The following is a 14,948-nucleotide window of genomic DNA, read 5'->3' as shown; positions in this document are numbered from 1 at the left end:
GTAGATAGGTACTTTTGTAATGAATGACAAAAACAATAAATTACAACCAAATACATATCATAGAAGTCTTGTAACTGAAACAGAAGAAAATTAGGAAAGATTAAAGCAAATGGTATCCTTTGATACTACAATGTCCTCCTTGGTTTGAACAGATTACTGAAAAAAATTGCCAGAACTGTCTAGGGTGTAAGGTGTAGCTTTTGCATAGATGTTGAATTGTGTCAACGAAATATTTACAAAATTCTGATGATTCCATAGTGGTTAGAATAAAATGTATCATTATGCAGAATAATAGGAAGTGAGATCATAGTCTAGGGAAAATATTTAATTAATTTTCCATGGACATTAAAAGTTTAGTGTAAAGAGAAAGACATATGAATATGTGACTTGAAGATTTAAACAGGATTCAATATAGAAAATAATAAACTTTTTCTATAAGTTAGTTCTGAATTTTCAAAAGGTTGTTTTGTTATATTTTGCTTTTAATATACTTCTCCTTGGAGTTTATTGCATAAACATTCTACTTATCTTTCTATTTGAAGAAATTTTATCCTGATTTTACCTTGACTATCTCAACAACATAGTAAGAAACCAAAATTATTTTTGACTATGATACTACCCTTTTTCTTTTCTTCCAAGCATTTTGTCATATTATTCACTTTTCATAACAAAATAAAAAATAAGCTACAATAATTTAAGACACTTGGTTTTATAAGTCTCTGAGAGGAACAGAATTTGGGAAGTCTTTTGTGGTTTAGTATCTAAGTTTCTATAATTTATGCTTTTCCCTGACCCTTTATTTTGAAAAAAGATGAACATTCCTTAACTGCTTTTCAGGTGAATATTTCAATTTTTTTATCTTTTTTTAATTCATGGTTATTTTATAATTTTTTTAGAAAAAGAAATTAAATGATTCTTGAGCTATCATAACACTTAGCTCAACCCATTAGTTTTAGGACTGCCAAAAAATATTAATGGTCAAATTTTTGTTAAATGTTATCAGTTCCACTGATCTGAATCTAAGTCAGGCCCAGAAAAGATTGATTTCTGAATACATTCTATCACATCAATGCTTTAGTTTCTAGGTCTAAATTACATAGAGGAAGTAGTTACATGCATTTTTCTGTTTATCTTCCAAAACATCATCACTTGTCAAAATATTTGCTCAATAATAATATGCTAGAATAACATTGTATGCAATTTTGAGAGACAGGGTTTCATGAATAAATAGCAGCTAGCATATTTACCTTGTCTGGAAGGGAAGTAACAGAAACGCTTTGTGTCAATCAATATGAAAATGTAATTTAATCCGATGAGACAAAAATCAATTTTCTTTTTTGAAGTTTCAAACTAGTTAAATATCACCTGCTCTGCTTAATTAGTTTTTGATATTTGTTCAAACTCACCTTTAAACTTCATAACAATACACCCTTTTGTTTGAGCTTCAGATTCCCATTCTCTACCCTAATTATATCCTATTTTAACTGGTCAGAGAGAAAAAGTTTAAGCTTTTTCCTGAGAGAAAACCCTTCCTGTTTTAATAAGGGTACATTGGATTTTTCAGGCTCCAGTGACTAGAATGGGTGTCTGATGCATTCTTAACCCCAGTTGTCAGTAATTGAAGCTCTTTCTGAAAACCTGAAAGTTATTGCCAAATCACTTTGCATTTTAAAGATGTTTAGGAGTTAAATTAGATTTTTTTCAATATTGCTGATTATGAAAGGAAATGAGGAAAAGGTCATTTTATGCAGTTGGCAAAAATAATTGACTAATAAAACGTTCAAAAAGCTAATTTAAAATGGCATATCCACTAGGCATATGGGATATGTGTAAAGACATACAGAAAAAGAGACAGACAGAATGAGTACATTAGGCATGTTTTGAAAGGAGACATGAACTGGTCATATTAAAATGTAGACACATATATGATGTTGCTAGAAAAAAATCTCAGATTTAAGTAATTTGAAGTTAGTTTCTCTATAGGACAGAATAAGTTTGTATCTCACCCACAGCTTCCTTTGCATATGTACTGTTTCTGCAATGTTGTTTGATAACTCTATTGAATCACTGGAACAAGAGAGGGGAAGGGGCGAGAGCTGGAGGATGAGATAAGAAGAACTTGCCCTTGATCCTATTCTTTTGGAGTGGTTCTTAAGTAATAACTGATAGAAGTAAAATAGGGCAAGGCTGATCGAAGGGAAATGAATATACAGAGCGAGACATTCCTTTTCAAACCATTATAAGACTCAGCCTGTGGTGTTGGCTAAGGCTGTTCCGCCTGCTCTAGTGTCTTTCCTTTTCTTCCACAGGTGCTGGTAGCAAACTTGTTTGCTAATTAATGGGCTGACAGTCAACTCTGATTCGGAGTAGGCTCCTCTCAAATATGGTTCTGGGTAGCACCAAATGACAGCAAATGTCAAAATCTCTAGGGATTTAAGTATTTACCCATTATTTTTAAAATGAGAATCATTCACAGTTTTATATGTTAGGCTTCACCTAGAAATTAGATTACAATTCATATGGTCAAAATTCTTTAATAATAGAACCACTTCAGACAATGTCATATGTCTCCCTGGGACATTTGGCAATGGCAAAATTTACATATTAAGAATTTCACGATTGAGAACATAGGTTCTACAAACATCCAAGAAAGGAAATGTGGTTAAATGATGTACAATGCATAGAAAAGATCCTACAAGAATAATCAGCTGGCATTCCAGGCTAGTAGAGTTGATATTATGATACTCTCAGCTAAATAACCATAAATGGATGAGGAGATATCCAAAGAAAAGCAACCATGAAATAGTACCGTATTAGGTTTTATGAGGCAACAGGAAAATAATTGTTATGAGATCTGAATGAGGACCATTAGTACATGAAATTAGCAATGAGGACAGGAAATAACTGAGACTAGCAAACATTTTCCTGAACAAGGAGACAATATTTTCTTGTGACCTGCCTTCTACTTAACTCTGGTTTTTCTGTAAACCCAAAAAGAAGCCAGGGTAACAGTATAATGCCAAAAAAATTAGTCTCTGGGGCACAAACAAAAGCAAATGGCAGAGAATATATTACAGATTGAATAAAAACAAAACAAAACAACAACAAAAAACAAAAATAAAACAAAATATTCACAAAAGTGTAAAATTGATTTCTATACCTATATTTATTTCAGCACACAAGAAGATATAGATAAAAATATGTGGAAACAAAACAATAGCAGGTGAAGTTTCTGGTAAATACATAAATAATCTAACTTATCTTTATATACTGTTTTACTCTTTCATCTTGGATCATTTTCATATTTTTCATATTTTTTAAAACTTTGCTTTGAAGTTCCTTTGCTCAGGATAAATAGTAGATGGGGACAGAGAGAGAAAGAGAAAGATAGAGAGAGAAAAATTTCTGTTTAAAGCATGAACCTAAAGAAAAGCAGAACATTGGTCAATTCATAAGGACATTATATCAATTAAAATAAAACAGAGATTTTAGGCAAGAAAAAAATCCATATTATATGCAATGCTCAGGCATTTTGGCTCAAGGCTGGCACTCTATAATTTGAACTATGCATCTAGTCCAACATTTCTGGGGAAATGGAGATAAGTGTCTCTTGAAATTTTCAGCCCAGGCTAGTTTTGAACCACAATCCTGTAGATCTTGGCCTCATTTATCTTTAGGATTACAGGTATGAACCACTTACAACTTCATCATGTACTATTTTTATAGTGCCTCCCCCTAATATTAAACAATGAGTATATCTATGCCCTTTCAGAAATGAGGTTGAATGTTGTCACTTCCAGGGACAGATGAAGGATATCAGTATTCCCACTTCTTATAAAGAACCTGAGAATAAAATGTTGGGAAAATTCGGCCAAAAAAAGTAATTTTTATGGGTCCTTATCAAATTCCTTTTCATTATTCTAAAATTCTTTTCTTTTCTTAATACTTATTTCCCCAAACCTGAGCAATGGTAATAAAATAATACTTAAAGAAAGAATAACAAAATAAGGGTAACAATAAAAAAGATTGTTTCCCAAGTGATTATCAAGTCAAGTCCATAATCACTAGATTATCTCGTTATTGCATTCTATGAAGATTTAATAAATATTGTCTGAAAATCAGCTGCTATGACAACCATTTTCATACAGTAAATACACTTACATTTAAGATTAAAAATGATAAAATCTAATTTTATCTAAAAGATTTAAAAAATGGCATGTGAAAACGTTGTTACAATGGGTCAGTAAGTGCACTTAATAATACTAATTATTCTATTTTTTTAATGCTCAGTAGCCAATGAAAATACATCACACAGAAACTTCTGAACTCTACAGTCAAAATTAAGTAAAAAATATACAAAATTTGGGATAATTCAGAATATTATTGACATGCTCCACTTTATAATATCACATTTTAATATTTTGCATAAACTCAGAATGCTCTGCATTTGCACACACTAAAAATGGTTACAATTGTGATTGGATATTAACCTGCACCCAGGACAATCAGAAGAATGTGTGTGTATGCTACTATGTTCAAAGGAGTTGAATTTCTTCATAATTACTCTACTTTTTGTTTTAAAATTCACTGAAGGCATTATAACTGATATCATGTGTTATCTCTCAAAGTCACTGTATCAAGCATTTGACGAACCACCATTGTAGACCCTTGTGATGGTATTTTAAAAATAGGATTAATATTTATATCAATAGACAGTCCTAATTCAGTAGATTTCTTACTGATTATTGACTTTCAAGTAATCTAACCATTTAACATTTTTCTATTGTATCAATTATGATTATTTAGAATGGCAATGTTGTGGGAATAAAAAAAACAACTTCATGCGCTTTTCTGTAAATAACTAAGATATTTTTTACATAGAATTCTAGTTTCTTTGTTGTTTTTTTTGTTTGTTTGTTTTTGTCCATGAACACCAGAGACAGTAGATTCAGGGTGTGGAGGGCAGATGAGGTGAGCAGAGGACATCTTCACCCTGAGGGGTCCAGTTCTCAAAGCCTTGAGCTAAGGGTGAGTGTTGACAGGAGATTTCAGGACAGCAAAGGTCAGTGAAGAAGGGAAGAGGCAAAAATAGAAGCAATTGAGGCCAAAGAGTTCCCAGGCAGAAGCCAAGTTTATTTTCTGAGCTCATTCCCAGTTATGTAGTAATTATCAATGGGGATTAATGTTGGGGCTCTCAACTGGTATGTATTAATACTGATATAATTTGATCTTACACTTATCCACACATGTGGAAATAACCAGATCTTCTCAGTATTGATATGTTTTCTATCTCATGTATAAAATATTATAATATAATATATATTTTGATTTAGTGAGAACAACACTGAGAATGTATGCACATCAGCCTCCATGGGCATGTTTGACTAGTGTAGGAACCTAAGACCGTTTCTATCAGATACATTATGTAGAAAATACTCAATTAAAACCCCCTTATGATGCTTGTACATTAAGCAACCGATAATACTATCTTAGTCATCTGAAAATAAAAATTACTATGGAAAATGCAATAAATATAATGTTTTCTTTTCAGCAAAAGTGATAAGAGATTAATTATGGCATGCATGAGCCAGAGTATTAGGAATTTAAAAAGCAGCAGATTTTTAGAATTTATTTTACAGATCATTTAATGTATGTATAATAAAGTTTCTGCTACATTATGCTTAGAGTCTCAGATTCTCCTTTATGTAAATTTGTTCCCTGTAGTAGAAAGAAGATTTTTCTTTTCCCTTCCTCTAATAATGAAGACTATGATTATTTTCTTCCCACATATATCCAAACATTGTATTACTCAATAAATATTAGTGCAGTTATATTCATGAAATTTAGAATGAAACTGAAGTATCTTACATAACTGCAAAAAAACTGTATTGATGCTCAAATTTCATACTAAAAAAATAAAACAACCGAACATTTTGACAATAAAATTGGAGATCTGACGGTAAAACAGATGGATATGAGTACCTTGTCTTGTGTTCCGTGTGAAGTAGATTTTGTGGTATCAACCTGAAATAATGACTGATAGCAAGATTTCTTCTCTCTGATTGTCTCCCTAAGAATACAGGACAGATTTCAGGCTTTTGCTCAATCATTGTATGAAGGCTGAAATGAAGTAGTAATTATTGTGTAGTTGCATACCTTGTTACTATTTTACTGGTTTGCTTCTTTGACAGGAGGTAGCCATGGGTCTGTAACTGCTCTACCATTCCCTGGATCCACCCTCAGTTTTCCACTTTCGAGAGAGGCTTCTAGAAAATGGAGTAAAGGCACCAGGTTATCCAGAGAAACTCACATATCATCAATATCACAGGCACAATAAAGGATGTGGGTTTTCAGCTGTCCTTACATTTTCTCATTTGATTTTTTTCTCCTCTTTGCACACATCCTTTCTCAGTCTGAAGCACACTTGAACATGGAGCAGCAGATATGGCCCAGCAACTTTACAGTGAATAACTTTCCATCCAACAATTACATAAAATAAACTTTTGTGACAGAACCTACACAGCACACATATAGTAGTACAGTAGTACTGCCCCGCTGGATTGAATTCTGGTACCCTACATCTCATTAGAAGTTCCCTAAATATTTAGGAACTTTATACATAGTCAGTGCTAACAGGTATTGTCTGTGATAAATTCCAAATTAAGTTATTTGGGACCATTTAATCCCAATTAAATGTACTAGAATGTACTTATTTGGTAATATAGAAATCACACGTGGATAAATGATAAACCTCATAATATGGTCAACTGTCAAACATAAAACTGCATGGTAGTAAGCTTCCTCTCAGCTTATATTGCTTCCCTGTTTATTCATAACATTTATCTGAGAACTCATTTGCCTATGAGATATATGGCAATATGATCTAAATTATGTTTCTTTGATTATTCAAAAAATAAAACATCTTTGAATTGCAAGTAGTTTTTATTCATTTGGACTTTTCTATGACTGTGCAGGGAATTGGGTGAAAACATCATTGTAGGTTTGTTTTAGGGAAGATATAATGTTGGATGCCATATCTAGCCATGTGGGAGGTAGACCAAATTCCAAGGCTAACTATAGGCAAGAAAAAAAGAGAAGTTATCCAAAAAATAACTAAAAAGTAGAAAGGGCCTGGGACTGTAACTTATTACAGTTCTATTGTAATTTCCTATGGAAATATTAAATCTATAGCAATTTAAGTTCTTAAGGAAATCCATGCCAACAGACAAACCTAATATAATCAGGTATTTTTTCCTGACCCATTTAAAATCATCACTAGTGTCTAATTCGTAGGTAGAGCTATGTCTCTAAATTTGAAAATCCAATGACTTACTTTTAGAGAGAAATTTTAGAGAACACAATAGGTATAGGAACATGTTTCAGAAAGTAACAAAAACTTTATCTTTTTGTTCAGGTTTCATTAGGAAATGTGTAAGGAAAATATTAGTGCTAAGTTTTGGTAATGGTAATTTCGAAGAGAAGTTATATAATCACATAATCTTGCCAGTATGTAGGATTAGCAATGATAGTGTATGATAATGTCAAATCAATAATTGGGACTCAGTTTAGAAACATACTTGTATCCACATTTTAATATTAACATCAATTAGTATACCCATGATGTTTTATTTTGACTTGTCACGTATGTAAATGATGTATCCTGACCAGATTTAATCCCTCCACAACCCTCTCCACCCCTTCCACTTTTTCCAAACCAATCTTACGAACGTTACATTACCATTTTCACACAAGTATTTCAATCATATTTTTCACATTCTCACGTTGCTCTCCCCACTGTCACTAGCACCTGTATCCTGTATAGATTTATGTTCTTTTCAATATTTGTTAAGTGTTTGTGATTTTAGAGTTTTCACTGTAGTATTTCACACATATATTTACAGTCCTTGAATCTGTTTGGCCCTCTCTCTTACTCTGAATTTTCCCAACCCCATATTCCCTTGTATCCAACAAGTCCCAGGAAGGGTTTTGTTTTCATTGTTGCTTTTTCAGTTCACTTTTACAATCTTCATTTAGAGATGCAATGAATGCCAACATTGTTCACACTTTTTCTTTTCCTCTCCCCTTCCATTAATCTCTAGTCTTACAATTGCAAACATGTTTTATATGTATGTGTTTGTATCGCAATATGTGTTTGTGTATGTTTAGATTTTAGATATATTTCCATAGACAAGAGTGAGACAAAGCATTGGAATTTTGTTCTAAATCTAACTTATTTCCCTTAAAACAAAGGTCTCCAGTTCCATCTCCTCAAGTACAAAAAACTCTAATTTCATTCTTCTTTATTACGTATAATATACTAATCAGTCTATCTACATTCATATACAGGCATATATGTACGTAATTAACTTTCAAATGTTGCTTCCTTTAATTGGGTAAGAAAGGATAGCTTCAATTTCCTCCAAAATTGTCTGCCTAGTTGTGCTTATTTGCTCTTGTTCTCAGACACATCGTTTATCTTTCATAAAATGCTAAAAAGAATTAAGAAAATTAGTCACTTTTACTCATTCATAATATCATTCATGATATCAACTCCTTCATTCCCTTATTAATACTTCATATGTAGAGATTAGTCTTCCTTATAGAATAAACGAGATCAAGAGCCTCAAAAGAACATGATAATGGTTATGTTTTGATAATGATTCTTCGTCTTTAAATAATGGTTTTGAGTAAAAAGATGTTTTATCTGTCCAAGGGGTATTAGAAATAGAATATGTCTTGTTAGGCAAACACCACATATTAGAATTTTGTAGAAAGAGTACAGATATAAGAGTTATTAAATCATACTAAAGAGAAAGAAATAAGAGCAAGACATCTGATAATTACAAAGTCAACATCTAGTTAGTGATTATGAACTCTTAAATCACTGTAGCACTCAGTGAAAACAGACCACTAAATATTTGAAGATCATACAGGAATAATATCTTTAATGTAACCCCTCAAGTTGTAAAATTCATTTCTAACTTGGGGGAAGGGGAGCTGCGATGTGAGTGTAGGGGGACTGAAAGTGGGAGAAAACAAGGGACGGGTGACACTATTAGACAAGAAATATACTTGTTACCTTACTTATGTAACTGTAACCCCTCTATACATCAAGTTTACAATAAATTAAAGTAACCCAACTTTATTTTGTCTGAGAATATGTATATCATCTCAACAATTGCTACAATATTTTATGAAATACCGTTGAATGAAAAAAATGTGAGGGATATTTTCGGTGAGTGAAGAATTTCAACAGTGTAATGTCTAATAATGGAGACTTATTTAACCACAGACTGTACATTTGCTTGAAAGAACCTTAACAGTCGTTATTTTGGTCTCTTTATGCTGCATCAGATTAATCTACTACCATAAATCTTATCTGCAAATACCTATAAAACTGCCTGCCTTTGGTGGAGCACTATTCAGGTTTGGGGGATTTTTTTGTTTCTGTTCATATTAAAGTCATAGAGTAATAAGGTAGGTACCTCCAGGTACAATGTATTTCTATTTTGGGAGGCAAGCTATAATTGTCTTTACATCTTCTTATTTTAGAATTTATTCCTTCACTCATTAAAATAACTCCTTGAAGATGGCAGTTCTTGACAGAACATTATAGATATGATAAGCAGAGTGTGACAAATAAAATGTATAACTTGAAAGCCTACCAGCTATCGGGTGTTAAGCAATGACTCTTGTCAGGATAATTGACTATTAAATTGGCCTTTTAGAACAAATGCTGGTAAAGATATTTATTTTTATGTTAAAGTTTAAAGTATTAAATTTTAGTTCTCATTATCATCCTGGGTCAATAACTTACACTTTTTTTAAATTAAATTATTGTTTCACACTGAAACAATTGTTAAGTTGTTAAAACAAAGTGAGTAGCAAACTTGGGTATTTTAGAGAAAACAATTTGGTTAGAATTTATTTTAATTAAGAGGAAGCCATAAATATGTGTTACGGTTTAGTCCCATAATTTGAAACCTTTTAAATGTAATTATTTTGTAAATATTTATATTACCACAGTAATTTTTAAAATACCAATGATTTACTAGCTTTTTCTTCTTATGTGGTGCTGAAGAATCGAACCCAGGGCCTCATGTATGCAAGGCAAGCATTCTACCACTGAGCCACTTTCCCAGCCCCTCCTTCATACTTTTAATTACCTCTATAATACTACAGTGTAAACTTTATGAAAATAGTTGTTATACTCTTCCTATTAGGAAATAGTGACTAGACTTTAAAATGACTATACTTGTTGACTAGAGATACATCTTTTCTTCTATTATTTTATATAATATATATTCCTTAAATTACTTCAAGTAAAATTATGTATAATAATGATTACTACATGACCATACTAAAAAACAGTATGAAAAAAATATTCTTGAAGCACTTGAGATAACTCTAGCACTCAAAGTGCAAATTATTTTCTGACTCCAGTAATAATAGTACTGAAATACTACCATATTTCTAAGGTCTTTACATGTACCAAGTGTCATGTTCATCCTGGGATCACGATAACAGTTTAATATAAACCTTTTGGAAAGATTCCAAGGATTCAGTTATAAAAAGCACATAATCCTGCACTGTGATACAATGGCTTAACCTGAAGAACATTACGGATTACAGTAGCCCAAGAATTAGAGTGCTAGCCTTGAACACAAAAGTTTAAGACACAGCATTCAGGTCTTATGTACAAGCTCCAGGACTGGCACACATACAAAATAAATAAATGAATAAATAAATAAGTAAATGAATATATAAACAAGTATGAGAAGTAAATGCTCATAGTAGAAATAAAATGCACTGTGGAGCTTGCTTGTAATGCACCATCCCCAAAAGCATTTCTAGTATTTCTCTATCATTTTTGTATATGTGTACACCTTTAAATAAAAGATACAGTTTTGCTTCACATATTCTAAAATTCCTAAGAATCATATTACACTTGGTGATTGTTTTCTTTTGTGCTGCTTGATTTGCTCTTGTTATTGTTATTTTGCTTGACATATTTGAGATGCTCATCTTTGTCAATTTGTGTTGTTCCAGTCCATTACATTTTATGGGTCCATAATATCCCATTGTATAAATGAAGCATGATTAATTTTTCTATATTCTCATTGAGAAACACCTTTTACCTTATCATGTAATGATGTTCTGGGCTTTTGATCCAGCTTTCATGCCAGTATCTGAGAGTTTCTCTAGGGATAAGAATGTCTATTGGACTTATGTCTTTTTATTCTTAGTCATTTTATAAGTCTGAGAAAACAGATATTCAAAATGAGTTATTGATAACATTGAGGAGAATTACATCCTTAAAATTTCTCATTATATAGCATATTTATCAACATAACTGCCTGACTATATTCAAATATTTGAGTATGGAAGTATTTTTGGCAATCTGATAAGCCTTATATTAGATATAAATCTATTTAAAATCCAATTGTATGTCACTGACATGTAATTTTGGACATTTTTTATCTGTATGTGGATCGAACTTGTCTCTTCCTCTTTCTGTTACCTTTCCATGTGGACATTCAGTTTTAATTGATTGATGAAATTCTTTATACACAGAACCACCAATAAGTTACTGGGTTTTGTTTTGCTTTTACTTTTTATGGTGGAATTTGATGATGTTCTAAGAAGGCATGTATGCATCTTATGTTTATGTTTTGTGATTTTCTTCCTTAATTATCTTCTTTCTATTCTGAAATTATAATGCTGGTTCCACACGTTACATGCTTGGGGAAAGTTGCTTTTATAGAATCTGTTTTTAACAATATAAAATAATTTATGAAAATAGTAACAAGTAGCTGGCACATTATTTCCACAGAGTTTAGATATTATCATAGTAGAACGTATTGGCAATTACATTGAACTCATGGCTCTACCTTCATGTTAGACCCTGTAGCTTTGTAACTGCTTATCCACTTGGTACTCATGGAGTACTCCTAGTAACTACTTATTGTATACTTCTAGTGTAAATGGTAGGACAATTTGACAAAAGTTGTTTTAATCAAGAGTTAAGACATTATACTACTACCTTCAAATTTTTATCATGTATATTTTGAAATCATCTTTCAGCGTCCAGAAATAATTTCTCTTGGGATCATTTATTGAGTGGTGTGACTTTAATGGATATATTTTAAGACATTATCAGTACTTATTCTATAATCTTTCTTAACATGTGTAACTGCTCAGTTGTTTACAATTAATTAGTATTAACTATATAACTATAATTAAGTATTCATCATAATAAATAAAATTTACACTGAAAACATTTTGTCATTTATCTTAATACAAAATAAGGTACCAAAAATACCAAGGGAGTCTAGAGCTGGTGACTCATATCTGTAATCCAGGTTTCCATAGCTGAAAAGATTCTGCAAGATTCCATCTCCAATTAACCAGTACAATTAAGAACTGAAGTTGTGGTTTGCGTGGTAGTGGAGCAGCTGTGAACAGAATGCCAAGCTTGATTATGTTAAACTTATGTCTATACTTTTGTCTGGATTGGGTTTTGTTGAATTTATCTATTCCGTTCTTGTTAATGTTTTTTAAGTTATTAATTGAAATGTTAAGCATAGGAATTACTTCACTTGCTTTACTTTCAAATAATCTGATAATTTTTATAGTTTCTTGTTTACTTTCTCACATTCTAGGATCATTTTTTCTAAGTTTAGTCATTATCCCTTTCAAGTTTTTAAGTTACTGTAAATACTTTATATATAATAATCAATTCCTTATGTTGCTCTGCATTACTCCTGCAAACCCTTCCTACACATTCAATGTTCTTTGTCTCTTTTAGAAAACTCAAAACAATGCTCATTTTCCACTCTTCTGTCAAATCAGCATAGTCTAGTGTGTAGACTATATTCTATGTATTGTTTTTTCTCTTATTCTAATGTTAGAACAAATACTGATATGTTAACCAATCAAGATTTTGCACTTATGTATTCTCCCTTTCTTTATTGTTTCTAATTAATAGTGAAAATAAAAAGTAATAAAACTAAACTAAAATTTGTACAACTTTCAAATCAAGAGCTATTTCATTAAAGCAGCAAAAAATTTAAGAAAGGCATCTCTGATAAACTCATACATTAATATGTCCAAAATATATTTAGTAAAAATGGATTAAGGTTTGATACAATCAGATAGTAATTTTCTTTCCTTTTCTTTTCTTTTTTTTTTTTTTGGTCATGGGGCCTGAACTCTCAGCCTGAGCACGGTCTCTCAGCTCTTCAGCTCAAGGCTAGTGCTCTACCACGTGAGCCACAGTGCCACTTCCAGCTTTTTCTGTTTATGTTGTGCTGAGGAATCGAACCCAGGACCTCATGGATGCAAGGCAAGTACTCTACCACTGAGCCACCTTCCCTGCCCTAGATAGCAATTTTCTATGGAATCTCCTTTGTTTTGTCATAGTATTAGCTTTTTATTAAATGAATACTATATGTTTCATAATCTAACAGAACATTAATATTTTATATTACATTAGATTAAAATTTTACATTCTAGCAATATTCAATAAAATACTGCTGTCAACATTTTAAAATAAATAAAACATAAACTTGTTTTATGATATATTTATTAATTGGGGATATATGTTATTTTTCCTCTTGACTTAAAAAATTATACCCGACTACTGGCAACTCAAGCTCATATCTAGGTAATCAGGAGGTGAGATCTGAAGATTGAGGATGGAAACAAGCTGAGCATAAAACACCTCAACTTATCTACAAATTATCCAGCAAAAGCTCTGAGGTGCAGCTGTGGCTCAAGTGGAAAAGAAGCTAAGAAGAACAGAAGCTAAGGGACATTGACTATGTCCTGAGTTCAATCCCCAGGACTAGCACACATACATCCACATACAATATTTCTCATAAAGACCAGCACAATAAGAAATAAAGTTTTTGAAGTGTGAAGAAGACTACTTTTATTTGTATGTTAATTGAAAAGAAAATAGAGTAAAAATTTAGCAAGATGATAAAGGAAGTCTATTTATTTTAGCTAAATTTAGGTGCCATGTACTTATTTCTGCTAGATAGGAAAGTAACAACACTATCCAATTAATTACTTTCAGAGATTGCAATTTTGAAGCAATCTTGTGTCAAAAATGAGAAATCTATTATTCAATGAAAACAAAATAAATTATAAGTTCTTTGTCTCTAAAGACAGTTTTAATTATTGTCTGATAAGGGCCTAGATTTTTCTATCGATTTGCAGGTGAAGTAGTTTGCTTATTTAGACTGCCCCCCTTTGTCTCTCTCTTCTTCTGATATTATGAAGTAATAAAACTATTCTGGATAAAATCATGTTTTTTTTTAGGTTTTGTTTATTATCTTTAAAAATATCTGGAATTTTGAAAAATAGTATCTCCTTTTAAGTTGTTTGGTTTGGGTATAATTGAAAATAATATTTATTTTATATATAAGTATTTCCTCATTTTTAAACAATACTGAAATGTAACAGTTGAAATTATAGTGACTGATTTTCCTAAAACATTTTACATATAAATAAGCAAAGTAATCTAGCTGTTTTGCTAGATGCTGCTGCTTCCATTTCAATAGGAAGATATAATACACATAAGGACACACTCACTTCTGTGATAACATTCTTGATTTCCCTATAGTCTTCTGTTCTTTTAGTATAGTAGCTTGACTAAATGGTTTCCCTCAAATGTACAACCTGGTCTGTGTATGATTGCATTGTTCTCTTCAATATTCTATGAAGATAATTTGTTGCCACATATGTAAGATTCATTTTTAGTCCAATACAGAAACAAATGTTGTTCAGAAAGGGAAAATAGCAAATACTTTTGGTCAAAGTAAAAGGAAACCTTCTAACTGAAACAAACAAACAAACAAAAAACTAACAAAAACCAACCTGAGGGGAGAGGATACTATGAAAACTATTAGTCATCACAGAATAAAAGTGAATAGTAGCACTGA

The sequence above is a fragment of the Dipodomys ordii genome, unplaced genomic scaffold, assembly GCF_000151885.1.
Source record: "Dipodomys ordii isolate 6190 unplaced genomic scaffold, Dord_2.0 Scaffold8, whole genome shotgun sequence".
In the NCBI taxonomy this organism is placed as follows: Eukaryota; Metazoa; Chordata; class Mammalia; order Rodentia; family Heteromyidae; genus Dipodomys; species Dipodomys ordii.
The sequence above is the reverse complement of the archived record's forward strand: the minus strand, read 5'-3'. Positions refer to the sequence as shown.